Raw genomic sequence first — 16,824 nt, 5'->3', positions numbered from 1 at the left:
TCTATTTTGGTCATTACATAATGTCATTTCTAGAATGAGATCACGATTCATCTTCAAGTAAAAGACAATTGATCTGACAGGCTTACTAAAACTGAAAGTCAGCAGTGCAAAACCGTCAGTAACCCCGTTTGAAAACTGCTGTAAAAAATATTATGTAACTGACTGTGGCGCTACTCTGAGGCTTTTGTTTATCGTTCATTGCCCGGAGAAACAGGAGCTCATTGTAAACACCTGTAACAGTGCTGGGTGACAACAGCGCTAAAGTATAAATAAAATTTATCAATTGAAGACATAAAGTCTGAAAATGAGTCCTTGATCCTATTTGTGGCACTTTATTCTACAGGTCCGTCTTGGTCACACAAATTTTTACACTTCACTATTACCGGTTTCGGCTACTGCCATCTTCAGGTCATAAAATATTCAGATGTGGTATCAACGTCAAGCCGGGTGATACGCCAGTATGGCGATGACGAATACACGCTTCCAATGTGCGTTCACCGCGATGCCGCCAAACACGGATGCGTCCATTATGATGCTTTAAACAGAACCTGGATTCATCCGAGAAAATGGCGATAGTCTGCTAGCAGTCATTGGATCTCGACCAACGCGAGCAGCAATGTTGCGATACGATAAACCGCAATCGCGATAGGGTACAATCCGATGGAAACGTGATGGTACGCATTTCTCCTCCCTACACGCGACATCACAACAACGTTTCACCAGGCTACGCCGGTCAGCTGCTGCTTGTTTATGAGAAATTGGTTGGAAACTTTCCTCATATCAGCACGTTGTAGGTGTCGCCACCGGTGCCAACCTTGTGTGAATGCTCTGAAAAGATAATCATTTGCATATCACAGCATCTTCTTCCTGTCGGTTAAATTTCGCGTCTGTAGCACGTCATCTTCGTGGTGTAGCAATTTTAATCGCCAGTAGTGTATTTATAGGGTAATAAGCGGGTAGTGGAGGCAATAGAAGGGGCCATAGCGACTGCTTAGCAAATTAGGCAGCGTGGCGACCTATGGTGGAGTACTGGGAGGCGCGTAGACCGCATCAAAGCTGCACCGGCAGGCCTCGACCCCCCAGAGGGCAGAGGAGCAAACTTGGCGGCCGGCAGATCCAGCGGGCTATCGTCGCCACGTGATCAAAGCGGACGGCCCTTGCCGCGGGCGGCGGTGGCAACACACTACTCCCTGTGGTCGTCGCCGCCAACTGTCTGCTGCAATCAGTTTTGCGCCTCTTATCGTACATTAGCATCTCATTATCTTGACTCGCAGCAGTGGAGTTGATTCATACACTACTGGCGTCATTAAAATTGCTACACCACGAAGATGACGTGCTACAGACGCGAAAGTAACCGACAGGAAGAATATGCTGTGATATGCTTGTGATTAGCTTTTCAGAGCATTCACACAAGGTTGGCGCCGGTGGTGACACCTACAATGTGCTGACATGAGGAAAGTTTCCAACCGATTTCTCATACACAAACAGCAGTTGACCGGTGTTGCCTGGTGAAACGTTTTTGTGATGGCTCGTGTAAGGAGGAGAAATGCGTACCATCACGTTTCCGACTTTGATAAAGATCGGATTGTAGCCTATCGCGATTGCGGTTTATCGTATCGCGACATTGCTACTCGCGTTGGTCGCGATCAAATGACTGTTAGCACAATATGGAATCGGTGGGTTCAGGAGCGTAATACGGAACGCTGTGCTGGATCCCAACGGCCTCGTGTCACTAGCAGTCGAGATGACAGGCGTCTTATCCGCATGGCTGTAACGGATGGTGCAGCCACGTCTCGATCCCTGACTCAACTGATGGGGACGTTTGCAAGACAACAACCATCTGCACTAACATTTAGACGACGTTTGCAGCAGCATGGACTATCAGCTCGGAGACCATGGCTGCGCCTACCCTTGACGCTGCATCACAGACAGGAGCACCTGCGATGGTGTACTCAACGACGAACCTTAGTGCACGAACGGCAAAACGTCATTTTTTCGGATGAATCCAGGTTCTGTTTACAGCATCATGATGGTCGCATCCGTGTTTGGCGGCATCGCGGTGAACGCACATTGGAAGCGAGTTTTCGTCACCGCCTTACTGGCGTATCACCCGGCGTGATGGTATGGGGTGCAATTGCTTACACGTTTCAGTCACCTCTTGTCGCATTGACGGCACTTTGAACAGTGGAAGTTACATTTCAGATGTGTTACGACCCGTGGCTCTACCCTCCATTCGATCCCTGCGAAACCCACCATTTCTGCAGGATAAGGCACGACCGCATGTTGCAGGTCCTGTACGGACCTTTCCGGATAGAGAAAATGTTCGACTGATGCCTTGGCCAGCACATTCTCCACATCTCTCACCAATTGAAAACGTTGATGAACTATGTTATCGTGTTGAAGCTGCATGGGCAGCTGTACCTGTACACGCCATCCAAGCTCTGTTTGACTCAATGCCCAGGCGTATCAAGGCAGTTGTTACGGCTAGAGGTGGATGTTCTGGGTACTGATTTCTCAGGATCTATGCATCCAAATTGCGTGAAAATGTAATCACATGTCAGTTCTAGTATAATATATTTTGGTAAACATTTCTGGAATACAGTGGTCAATTAATTGTTATATTTAGATTAAAGTTCAGTCTTGATCACGTTATGTCTGTTTTAATGAGTAACCGGTTTCGGTTTTTTCTATAAAACCATCTTCAGACCCATTGGCTCCTTTGGGCTGGTAGGTGGAGCTCTCCTTGATGCTGTGCATTCAACTGATCAAGGAGCACAGCATCAAGGAGAGCTCCACCTACCAGCCCAAAGGAGCCAATGGGTCTGAAGATGGTTTTATAGAAAAAACCGAAACCGGTTACTCATTAAAACAGACATAACGTGATCAAGACTGAACTTTAATCTAAATATATAATATATTTGTCCAATGAGTATCCGTTTATCATCTGCATTTCTTCTTGGTGTAGCAATTTTAATGGCCAGTAGTGTACAATGGACGGTCACAGCATATTTCGGGATAATATGGTGACTTTTAAACGCTGCATGTAATTCTGAATAATGTCACGTGACTTGATGCTAGGAATACTACTGTAAGGGTGCAGTTGTCCTCTGGTAAAGGCAGCTGGGCATGATAACTCACTGTCAGCTGGAGGACCGTTGAAATCTTTATTTATTTCCAATCATTTTGTAGCAGTAGGTACGTGACCATGTCAGGGAGGCACAGGGTGGTGGCCGTCAAACCCACATTCTATGGTGCTAATGTGCAAACACTACACCCATTACAGCTTGGGAGTGGAGTGACCTCTCGTTGTAAGCATTCCAGGCCATCCGTGCTTTGGGCAGCATCAGATATTGGCCGGACAGTTTGACTCTGGTACGCTGCAAGCAAGCCTGCCCAGCTGTGGCTAGTGATGGAATCGTAGACATCCTGGGTTCTAACACTGGCTTCGAAGGGGACTTATGACCTCAGCAGTTGAGTCCCATAGTGCTCAGAGCCATTTGAACTGGCTTCGACGTTTGGGTGGTGGTTCGTGGCGTCAGGGGACGCCAAGTGGATCAGCGAGTGATAAGGCTTTCCATATCGGCTTGTCAGTGCTGTGGCTGGACCGCCAGGTCCTGCCATGATCAAGACTGTAAAATGACTGACACTACAGCGGACACTCACTCGATGTTTCGCCGATTCGATGCCCGATCTGGCCGAACGGCCAGTGTTTAGAATCACCGGAGCAAGTATGTTGTTGACTGGCCACTGCATGTGTCACGTATGCTGCTTGCTGTAGCACCATTGACGTGGGTCACTGACCAAGCTAATCATGTTGCAGGTCCCAGGCGGTAGTGTGCCAGCAGGTTATGACAAATAGTATGCATACAATAACGAGCCCTTTCCTTTTTCCGTGCTGTAACACTGCAGATTCTTGCACTATGTTGCTAATATTATCTTCTTCCAATCCATTCCACAAGGATCACATACATCCCTTCATCATAATGTTCATTTTGCAGTATCTACACTGCTGCACATTAAAACTGTAACGCCGGAAAGGACAGTGAATAAAGAAATTTGGTTTATTGTGTGTACACCGTATTACAGGGAGATTACAATATTAGAATACCTTTGTAGGCGAATTGGGATTATTCAGAATAACTTCAGTGTTCAGATCTCCCAATCCTGGCAGTATCAACTGCTCTAAAGTGTCTGAGCACAAGGTCGAAATGAGCTCGATGACAGTTACGAGTACGTCAGTTCATGGTGCCTTCTATCGAAGCTCACCAATCGTAGTGGCGGCAAGTGATGCCGTCCCAGTCTCTTGGGCACCAATGAGCAAACATTTTCCGTGGGTGTGAGTGTGACACCTGCGAAAGTGCAACACACTCTTTATTAAACGAGCTCCTCTCCAGTCAGTGAAATCCCGAGAGATGTTTACCAGCAACATTCTCTGCATTGTGGCGTCCTGCGGATACACTACGGATGAGCACGTGGTTAGCACACCGCTTCACGGCCGTTTTTCAGACTTTGCAGACCCCGGAGGCCATACCAGTCGATCAAGCAGCTACTCAGTTGGCATCACGACCTTCAAAGGTTCAAGGGTTTTCACATCAGAAATCCGGAGGCATTACTTTTGGGTACGGCCCCTTAACACTATGTGATCAGAAGTATCCGGACACCTGGCTGAAAATGATTAACAAGTGGGTGGCCCCCTCCATCGGTAATGCTGGAATTCAATATGGTTGTAGGCCGACCCTTACCCTTGATGACAGCTTCCACTCTCGCAGACATACGTTCAGTCATGTGATGGAAGGTTTCTGGGGAATGGCAGTCCATTCTTCACGGATTGCTGCACTGAGGAGAGGTATCGATGTCGGTCGGTGAGGCCAGGCACGAAGTCGGCGTTCCAAAACATCCCGAAGGTGTTCTATAGGATTCAGGTCAGGACTCTTTGCAGGCCAGTCCATTACAGCGATGTCATTGTCGTGTAACCACTCCGCCACAGGCCGTGCATTATGAACAGGTGCTCTATCTTTTTGAAAGTTGCAGTCACCATCCCCGAATTGCTCTTCAACAGTGGGAAGCAAGAAGGTGCTTAAGACATCAATATAGGCCTCTTCTGTGAGTGCCACACCCCCTCCATGAAAAACGCGACCATACCATGACACCACCGTCTCCAAATTTTACTGTTGGTACTACACATGCTGGGAGATGATGTTCATCATGCATTCACCATACCCACACCCTGCCATCGGATCGCCACATTGTGTACCGTGATTCATCAGTCCACACGTTTTCCACTGTTCAGTCGTCCAATGTCTACGCTTCTTACACCAAGTGAAGCGTCGTTTGGCATTTACCAGTGTGATGTGTGGCTTATGAGCAGCCGCTCGACCATGAAATTCAAGTTTTCTCACCGCCCGCCTAACTGTCATACTACTTGCTGTGGACCCTGATGCATTCTAGAATTCCTGTGCGATGGTCTGGATAGATGTCTGCCTATTACACATTACGACCCTCTTCAACTGTCGGCTGTCTCTGTCAGTCAACAGACGATGCCGGCCTCTACTCTTTTGTACTGTACGTGTCCCTTCACGTTTCCACTTCACTATCACATCGGAAACAGTGGACCTAGGGATGTTTGGGAGTGTGGAAATCACGCGTAAATGACACAAGTGACACCGAATCACCTGACCACGTTCGAAGTCCGTGAGTTCTGCGGAGCGCCCCATTCTGCTCTCTCTCGCTGACGTGGAGTACCTGGCAGTAGGTGGCAGCACAATGCACCTAATATGAAAAACGCATGTTTTTGGGGGTGTCCGGATACATTCAATACATATACAGGCAAATAACAGTGATGATAACTATATATAGTTGCCAGCTGAAAATTTCAAATCCACAATTAACCCTATCATTTCTGTTATTTGCCTGTACTTTTAGGTCGCTATGGTCCTTACCCTCAAACGTGCGGATTTGACTCTCAACGTAAATAGCAGATACGTATCACCCATATATGCTGATGACACCGCATTCCTCGCCCTCGCTCCTACCCTCCAACGGTCCCAAAGCCTTCTCCAGAATCACCTTGACCTTTTTGCTGCATGGTGTAACCAGTGGCTCCTGAAACTCAACCCTTCCAAGACCCAGGCAATCATCGTAGGTCGTACCACTCGCTCCTTCCGGCTCCTGGATTTCTCCCTTTCTGTCTGCGCCCGTCCTGTCCGCCTCACCCCCACCCTCACCTACCTTGGCCTCACCATTGACCGTCACCTCACCTGGATCCCTCATCTCCGCTCCATCCAATCCAAAGACCACAACCGCCTCCGACTTCTCAAACTCTTCTCCGGCCGGACATGGGGATTGCACCCCTCTACCATCCTCCACACCTACAAATCCTTAATCCGTCCCATCCTCTGTTATGCCAGTCCTGCCTGGATATCTGCCCCCCCCCCCCAAATTCTATGTCCCTCCAGATCCTTGAGCGTCATGCACTCCGCCTCGCCTTCCGTATACGCCTCCCGTCCCCCACGCGGATCCTCTATGATCTCATTCCTTTCCCCCATCTGCTCCTATTCCTCGAACATATCCACATCCTCTACACCTCCCGCCATCTTGAACCCCCTCACCCCATGGTTGCTCCTCTCCTCTCCGATCCCCGCCCCCTGCCATGTCTTCACCGTTGTGTCCCCCCTACCCTCCATCTCTACACCCTACATCTCCTTTCCCAAGGTGGCTTCCATCAACTCCCCCTCCCGGATGATGCCCTCTCTCCCTCCATTTATCCATCCTATCAACTCTGATCCTCACTCCCGCTCCTTTTCTCTGTCCTTTTCCCAGGCTCCCTCTCCCCCCCTTCCATCCTCTTTCTTCCCCACCTCCCCTCTCTTTGCCCCCTTCTCTCCCCCGCATCCTTTTACATTTCCCTCCTCTCATTCCCTCTCGTGTCTGCCCTTCTCCCCCAGTATTAGTCCTCTCCCTCCTTGGTTCCCCCCCCCCCCTTTTCGTTTTTTTTTCCTCTCCTCCCTACTTGTTTTTCCCCCTCCTGCAGGTCCCCCCCCCCCCATCTGCCTTTGGCTCGGGAGTGTCATCTTTGTGCTGCCACTATCGTGCAGTGTTCTCCAGTGAGTGTTCTACAGTGCGTGTTTTACAGTGAGTGTTCCGTGTTATGTTTTTTTGGGACTTGTTGCGAACGGCCATCATCCTGTCACGGGGTGTGCCTTTTATCTCTTGCGAACAGAAACCAGACTGTCGCCGTGTTTTTTAATTGTGTGTCTACTATGTTACTTGTCTGATTCCTGTGTATTTTATCTACATTGCCAACCCCTTTTGCTTTCTGTTTTAACTTTCCGCATATTTACGCCATTTTACACTTTAAATCACCATTTTATCGCCTGTTTTACCTTGTTTCTTTCTTATTCCTTTATTTAAAAAAAGTCTGTAGGCTGTAGAGCAGCGTAGTAAGTTGCTGCCAGCCCGCCCCCTTCGGGGGAATTGAAAATCAATAAAGAAAAAAAAACACCCATATATATGTAGAGGGAATGATAAGTGAAGATTAGACTATTAGCGATAAATCACTTGGAAAAATGAGAGCCGTAAAAAAATATGGCAGTAACCATACCGAGTGTACTAAAATGAATCGGCCAGACAGATAAACCAAGTTGTAGGTAAAGGTTGAGATTCATTGCACGAATCCATATCAAAATTCATCAACCATAGAACACTCGTTCGTCTGTTGTGTATTTCTGGTTATGCTGGGCCGAGTTATCATATACAGAAGATCAGAAGAAAAGCCGCGCGTTCCGTCGCTGTCTCGTTTAGATAAGGATCGTTAAACCGTAGTGGCACAAGTTACAAGAGTGGTGTTGCGCGCTGCGGGGGGACTGTCCGCTACAATTCTAAGGCCGTACGTTCTTCGAAGAATTATCCAACGTACCCATTCCTCCCACGTTTTTTATCTGGTGAAATGACCACGACGGGAAAAAAAGAGAGAAATCGGAGCCCCAACGGAATCTTATCGGCAATTATTCTTCCGGTACACATTTACGAATGGAACTGGAATGAGGGGAATATAATGATAGAATAAGTACCATCCACCACGCACTGTGCTTTTGAGGACCATAGATTGAGATGTGCTCTTACGTCGACCATCAAAGTCATTACGGTAACCGAACACGGTCCTGGTTCTGCTTGAACATAAAAAGATAAATTCTTGTCACGATTACAGGCGTGGCAGGACTCTCGAGCGGAAGACGCGTCAGATATCGCAACCACGTGTCGTTTTCCTGAAAGCTACAAAACGTGTATTCGGGGCGCCCACATACTGTAATGCGCCATATTCCTTTGTGTCCGGCAATCCGGGGGCTAATTTGTATGCGCGACACGACTCAATCTCGTAACATAAACCGCGCTGGCACGGCACGGCGGGCGCGCCGGGGATTAAGGGAGCGACCAGGACGGACATACGTGTGCCTGGCACCGGGGCAGACACCAGCCGGCCCCGCCTCTAGGTACCCCCCCCCCCCACTCCCCCCCCTCCACCACAGACCAACCGCGCCATCCCCTCCACCCAACTCCCCAGACGGGTGACATCCGCAGGGTTGTCCCAGCGCGGTCTGCGGTCGTGAGGACCTCGCCCCAGCGACGCGGGCTGCGATGGCAACCACGCTCAATAGTTTACACGCCTGCATTATCCCCACAAAGCAATGCTGCCAACATCTGCACCTGTGCGAGAGGTACTCATAAAGTTTTAGGGGAGAGCTGCCTAAATCGTACCACTTTCCAGATTTTACTTATTATAGCGCTATCTTCAACTGCAGTTGCTACACTTAATTTACGAGGGCTATTTGAAAAGAAAGGACCGATCCACCGCGAAATGGAAACTGCAGTGAATATCGGAACTGTTTTATTTTCAACATTTAGCTTGTAATCTATCCCTAACTTCCTACATCGACCTACTGTCCACATTAAATGCTCTCATGAAGATTTGAGAGGAGCGATGATTACAGATGTTCAGATGTGTGCGAAATCTTATGGGACTTAACTGCTAAGGTCATCAGTCCCTAAGCTTACACACTACTTAACCTAAATTATCCTAAGGACAAACACACACATCCATGCCCGAGGGAGGACTCGAAACTCCGTCGGGACCAACCGCACAGTCTATGACTGCAGCGCCTTAGACCGCTCAGCTAATCCTGAGCGGCAGCGATGATTACAATAAACTGTCAAGTTTATTTAGCTTTTCATAACGTGTAGGCTTTCACGGCCAGTATCTTCATTAGTTACAACTTTATAAAACTTCTTCTTCCTGATGTTTCGTTGCCAACTGCGGGCAACATTTTCCGAGATGAGTCAGCGACTGGCTGCCAGGTAGGACAGCTCACGTTTATATAGAGCGCATAGAGAGCACCACAACACGTGAAGTGGTGCCGACGTCATTATTTTCGATTTTAAGTAATCCTGCGAACGGCCAAAGGTTCGCAGGAGAGCTTCTGTCAAGTTTAGAAGGTAGAAGACGAGGTACTGGCGGAATTAAAGCTGTGAGGACGGGGCGTGAGTCGTGCTTGGGTAGCTCAGTTGGTAGACCACTTGCCCGCGAAAGGAAAAGGTCCGGAGTTCGAGTCTCGGTCTGGCACACAGATTTAATCTGCCAGGAAGTTTCAGTGTAAATGTAACTGCACTGTGCCACCTCGGTGCAAGAACGTGGACACAGTGGCACGCCGCACGCTGAAAGCCCTGTGCAAGCGTTACCACGAAGTGGCAAATATATTGGGCAAACATGATGAATCGCACTAATTGTCGCCCACCTGCGATTAAGTGCACTCCCATGGCCGGTAGATACTCTTCCTCCAGCCAGATCACGTAACAGCCGCAACTATGCATTACACGTCAAGCTATCCAGACGTCATCCCACTACTACAACGCGCATCCGGCTGGGTCACTGTTGTTACTCTTCACTTCCTTATAGGATGAAATTTCAGCCCTCTCCGTACTGTGAAGTCCACACAACTGAGATTGCAGACCTCAGCCATGTGATACTAGGGTGTACGCTATGACAGACAATGCCGCTAGTTTACTAAGGCTTTGATCAGATCAGGAATTCCCCAGTCGACATCTGTGACGCACCTGTTTCGACAGCTGACAACAACGGAGTATGCCAGTATTGCCCGGTTTCTGCAGGAAGCAGATATCCATTCAGACACAAAGGTTCCAGCGTAAGTAGTGGTGATATGTGGATCGTACTGAGTGTATGAATGTACCAAGTGTTTCATGAAGTCTACCTGGAATTAATGTACGAGGCGTGTTCTTTAAGTAAGTATCGTTTTGAAGTTAAAAAAAGACGTACTAAGATATCTCAATAATTTTATTTTTATGTGAAAGCCTGTACCTTAATCTACTTTTCTACGTAATTTCCGTCAATATTGAAGCACTTGTCCTAACGTTGTACCAGTTTTTGAATACCCTCCTCATAGATGTCTCCCGCCTGACTTGCTAACCACTGCATCTCCACTGTTTTGACTTCGTCGTCGTCTTGAAGACGCTGACCGCCCAGGTGTTTCTTCAAGTGCAGGAACAGACGGTAGTCACTGGGCGCAAGATCGGGGCTGTACGGAGTATGATCTAGAGTTTCCCATTGAAAAGATGTGATGAGATCTTTGGTCTGATTCGCCACATGCGGACGGGCATTGTCTTGCAGAAAAACGATGCCGTTGCTCAACTTCCATGGACTGTTGCTTCGATTCTGGTGTGACGTAGGCCACCCATGTTTCATCGCCCGTAACAATTTGGCTTAAGAAATCATCACCGTCGTTGTGGTACCGCTCAATGAAAGTCAATGTACTGTCTAAACGTTTAGTTTTATGCACAACCGTCAACATTTTCGGTAATTCAAGTGCTCAGTCACAATGCCGTACAAAACACTACGAGAAACACTAGGAAAGTCATCCCGCAAGGAGGAAATCGTAAAGCGTCTGGTTTCTCTCACCTTATCGTCCACTTCCTGCACCAAACTTTCATTAACGACCGAAGGACGCCCACTCCGTTGTTCATCATGCACATCTGTGCGGCCATCTTTAACTGTTCTCACCCACTTTCTTACCATTCCATTACTCATAATGTTTTCCCCTTAAACTGCACAGATCTCACGATGAATATCGATCGCTTTTAGGCCTTTAGCACTAAGTAATCTTATAACAGCTCGTACTTCACAGTCGGGGGGACTCACGATTATCGGAGGCATCTTAAACACTCAGTACACAACGTAAACAAGGAAGAATCAGACTGTAGTGGCGTCTGCGCGTAGAGTAAGGTACAGGCTTTCATGTAAAAATAAAATTATTGAGATAGCTTAGCACGTCTTTTCTTAATTTCAAATCGGTACTTACTTAAAAAACACGCCTCGTAATAAATGGTTCAAATGGCTCTGAGCACTATGGGACTTAACTCCTGAGGTCATCAGTCCCCTAGAACGTAGAACTACTTAAACCTAACTAACCTTAGGACATCACACACATCCATGCCCGAGGCAGGATTCGAACCTGCCACCGTAGCGGTCGCGCGGTTCCAGACTGTAGTGCCTAGAACCGCCCGGCCACTCCGGCGCCTCGTAATATCTAACGCCTACACTGTACGTATAAGACTGTATACCAAATCTGTAGTTACTCACTACTCTGGCAAAATTATTAATGCCAAATACCAACAAATTTTTAAAAAATGTATTAGAAATAGCGAAACGATCGCTATATCTCTAGCACATCAAACGTCTCGAAATGAATTTCGTTTTTAGTGCATTTTATGATTTCTTTATGGGTATCCCTCAAGGATAAAACTGTTCAGTAGCATTCTGAAGGTTCAAAAGCTGTTTGAAAAATTAGTTGCAAGAGGAGCACGTCAGAATAAGAGCAGACTTTCGTATGTAAGGACAGAAGTTGGAGGATCGGCATTACCGTCTGTGAGAATTCTGGAGCGCGGCGCGTAATGCAGTAAGCTGGTCGCAGTGCCTAAGAGTCCGGAGTTGTCCACAGGAGTCAGCGGCAGCCGCCTGCAGGTGAGGATGAGGCAAAAGGGAGAAAATCCGCCGTGAAGAGCGGCCTGAGGACGCAGGGATGGCGGCCAGGGGGGAGTAGCGGCGACGTAAACTCGATTAAAAGCGCCGCCGGCGGGCGCTGTCCCTGAATTAGCATGCAGATGAGCCCGGCCTGTGTGCTCTGCCGCGGCATGTGTTTAATTACCATTAGAAAAGACGTCCCAGAGTCTGCCGGGGCTGCACCCGCTCTCACTACGGCGACCGCCTTGCAGGGACCCAGCGCTGCTGGGCCAGTAGCCGCACCGCAAATGTTTCCGCACAACGTAGCGAGCAGGCGGGCTTAGTTTTCGGACGGTCCCACAAGCGGTCCAGCGCAAGAGCTGACACACTCTGATAAACCCTACGTACATTACTCTTAGACCACGAAACAGTCTTCTTTGCGTATACAGAGCACTGCAGTATTGCTAGTTCTTACTTTATACATCTACATCTACATTTATACTCCGAAAACCACCAGACAGCGTGTGGCGGAGGGCACTTTACGTGCCACTGTTATTACCTGCTTTTCCTGTTCCAGTCGCGTATGGTTCGCGGGAAGAACGACTGCCGGAAAGCCTCCGTGCGAGCTCGAATCTCTCTAATTTTACATTCGTGATCTCCTCTGGAGGTATAAGTTGGGAGAAGCAATACAGGGTGTTACAAAAAGGTACGGCCAAACTTTCAGAAAACATTCCTCACACACAAAGAAAGAAAATTGTTATGTGAACATGTGTCCGGAAACGCTTACTTTCCATGTTAGAGCTCATTTTATTACTTCTCTTCAAATCACATTAATCATGTAATGGAAACACACAGCAACAGAACGTACCAGCGTGACTTCAAACACTTTGTTACAGGAAATGTTCAAAATGTCCTCCGTTAGCGAGGATACATGCATCCACCCTCCGTCGCATGGAAACCCTGACGCGCTGATGCAGCCGTGGATAATGGCGTATCGTATCACAGCCGTCCACAATACGAGCACGAACAGTCTCTACATTTGGTACCGGGGTTGCGTAGACAAGATCTTTCAAATGCCCCCATAAATGAAAGTCAAGAGGGATGAGGTCAGGAGAGCGTGGAGGCCATGGCATTGGTCCACCTCTACCAATCCATCGGTCGCCGAATCTGTTGTTGAGAAGCGCATGAACACTTCGACTGAAATGTGCAGGAGCTCCATCGTGCATGAACCACAAGTTGTGTCGTAAAGGCACATGTTCTAGCAGCACAGGTAGAGTATCCCGTATGAAATCATGATAACGTGCTCCATTGAGCGTAGATGGAAGAACATGGGGCCCAATCGAGACATCACCAACAATGCCTGCCCAAACGTTCACAGAAAATCTGTGTTGATGACGTGATTGCACAATTGCGTGCGGATTCTCGTCAGCCCACACATGTTGATTGTGAAAATTTACAATTTGATCACGTTGGAATGAAGCCTTATCCGTAAAGAGAACATTTGCACTGAAATGAGGATTGACACATTGTTGGATGAACCATTCGCAGAAGTGTACCCGTGGAGGCCAATCAGCTGCTGATAGTGCCTGCACGTGCTGTACATGGTACGGAAACAACTGGTTCTCCCGTAGCACTCTCCATACAGTGACGTGGTCAACGTTACCTTGTACAGCAGCAACTTCTCTGACGCTGACATTAGGGTTGTCGTCAACTGCACGCAGAATTGCCTCGTCCATTGCAGGTGTCCTCGTCATTCTCGGTTTTCCCCAGTCACGAGTCATAGGCTGGAATGTTCCGTGCTCCCTAAGACGCCGATCAATTGCTTCGGACGTCTTCCTGTCGGGACACCTTTGTTCTGGAAATCTGTCTCTATACAAACGTACCGTGCCACGGCTATTGCCCCGTGCTAATCCATACATCAAATGGGCATCTGGCATTCCGCATTTGTAAACATTGCACTGACTGCAAAACCACGTTCGTGATTAACACTAACCTGTTGATGCTACGTACTGATGTGCTTGATGCTAGTACTGTAAAGCAATGAGTCGCATGTCAACACAAGCACCAAAGTCAACATTACCTTCCTTCAATTGGGCCAACTGGCGGTGAATCGAGGAAGTACAGTACATACTGACGAAATTAAAATGAGCTCTAACATGGAAATTAAGCGTTTCCGGACACATGTCCACATAACATCTTTTCTTTATTTGTGTGTGAGGAATGTTTCCTGAAAGTTTGGCCGTACCTTTTTGTAACGCCCTGTATATTCGATACCTCATCCAGAAACGCACGCTCTCCAAACCTGGACAGCAAGCTACACACGATGCAGAGCGCCTCTCTTGCAGAGTCCGCCACTTTGCTAAACATCTCCTTAATGCTATCACGCTTACCAAATACCCCTGTGACGAAACGCGCCGCTCTTCTTTGAATCTTCTCTCCTCTGTCAACCCGACCTGGTACGGATCCCACACTGATGAGCAATAGCATAGGTCGAACGAGTGTTTTGTAAGCCACCTCCTTTGTTGATGGACTACATTTTGTAAGGACTCTCCCAATGAATCTCAACCTGGCCCTCGCCTTACCAACAATTAATTTTATATGATCATTCCACTTCAAATCGTTCCGTATGCATACTGCCAGATATTTTACAGAAGTAACTGCTACCAGTGTTTGGTCTGCTGTCATATAATCATACAATAAAGGATCCTTCTTTTTATGTATTCGCAATACATTACATTTGTCTTTGTTAAGGGTCAGTTGCCACTCCTTGCACCAAGTGCCTATCCGCTGCAGATTTTCGTGCATTTCGCTGCGATTTTCTAATGCTGTAACTTCTCTACATACTACAGCATCATCCGCGAAAAGCCGCATGGAACTTCCGACACTGTCTACTAGGTCATTTATATAGACTGTGAAAAGCAATGGTCCCATAACACTACCCTGTGGCACGCCAGAGGTTACTTTAACGTCTGTAGACGTCTCTCCATTGAGAACAACATGCTGTTGTTTACATCCCATTCAAACAAAATGGCCAGGGATTAAGTTGACAGTGCGATACTTTATCACTCGTTAGAAGTGTACAAGCTTATAATGATGAAAGGCACAGTCTGTGTGATTTGCTATGCTAGACATTGAAATGACCGAAGTCATAGGTTTGCGATATGTACGTATACGGATGACGGTAGTGTTGCGTGCACAAGGTATGAGAGGGCAGTGCATTGGCAGACCTGTCATCTGTACCAAAGGGATTCGTGTGAATAAGGTTCGCATGTGATAATGGCCGCACGACGTGAATTAACAGGCTCTGAAGGCGAAATGGAGTTGGAGCTAGGTGCATGGAACATTCGATTTAGGAAATCGTTAGGCATTCAGTACTCCACGGTGTCAAGAGTGTGCCGAGAATACAAAATTTGGGGCATTACCTGTCACAACAACGCGATGATCGATGGCCTTCACCGAGCGACCCTCTGCAGCTCGTGGTCTAGCGGCTGATGTTGCTGCCTCTAGACCACGGAGTCCCGGGTTCTATTCCAGGGCGGGTTGGGGATTTTCTCTGCTCGTGGTCTGAGTGTTATCCTCATCATTTCATCCTCATCTTCATCGTTCGTGAAAGTGCATCAACAGGTGTGTAAAAAATTGGACTGTGAAAAAATTGGCACTTTGTATTGGCGCTGATAAGCGCGCAGTCGACCGCCCCACAAACAATACATCATCATCATCATCATCATCATCATCATCATCATCATCACCGAGCGACCGATAGAAGCGGCCTTTACGAGGTGCATTCAAGTTCTAAGGCCTCCGATTTTTTTTTCTAATTCACTACTCACCCGAAATCGATGAAACTGGCGTTACTTCTCGACGTAATAGCCCTGCAGACGTACGCATTTTTCACTACGCTGACGCCATGATTCCATGGCAGCGGCGAAGGCTTCTTTAGGAGTCTGTTTTGACCACTGGAAATTCGCTGAGGCAATAGCAGCACGGCTGGTGAATGTGCGGCCACGGAGAGTGACTTTCATTGTTGGAAAAAGTCACTAGGAGCCAGGTCAGGTGAGTAGGGAGCATGAGGAATCACTTCAAAGATGTTATCACGAAGAAACTGTTGCGTAACGTTAGCTCGATGTGCGGGTGCGTTGTCTTGGTGAAACAGCACACGCGCGGCCCTTCCCGGACGTTTTTGTTGCAGTGCATGAAGGAATTTGTTCTTCAAAACATTTTCGTAGGATGCACCTGTTACCGTAGTGCCCTTTGGAACGCAATGGGTAAGGATTACGCCCTCGCTGTCCCAGGACATGGACACCATCATTTTTTTCAGCACTGGCGGTTACCCTAAATTTTTTTGGTGGCGGTAAATCTGTGTGCGTCCATTGAGCTGACTGGCGCTTTGTTTCTGGATTGAAAAATGGCATCCACGTCTCATCCATTGTCACAACCGACGAAAAGAAAGTCCCATTCGTGCTGTCGTTGCGCGTCAACATTGCTTGGCAAAATGCCACACGGGCAGCCGTGTGGTCGTCCGTCAGCATTCGTGGCACCCACCTGGATGACACTTTTCGCATTTTCAGGTCGTCATGCAGGATTGTGTGCACAGAACCCACAGAAATGCCAACTCTGGAGGCGATCTGTTAACAGTCATTCGGCGATCCCACAAAACAATTCTCTCCACTTTCTCGATCATCTCGTCAGACCGGCTTGTGCGAGCCCGAGGTTGTTTCGGTTTGTTGTCACACGATGTTCTGCCTTCATTAAACTGTCGCACCCACGAACGCACTTTCGACACATCCATAACTCCATCACCACATGTCTCCTTCAAC

This window comes from Schistocerca nitens, chromosome 1, assembly GCF_023898315.1.
Source record: "Schistocerca nitens isolate TAMUIC-IGC-003100 chromosome 1, iqSchNite1.1, whole genome shotgun sequence".
Taxonomy (NCBI): Eukaryota; Metazoa; Arthropoda; class Insecta; order Orthoptera; family Acrididae; genus Schistocerca; species Schistocerca nitens.
The sequence above is the reverse complement of the archived record's forward strand: the minus strand, read 5'-3'. Positions refer to the sequence as shown.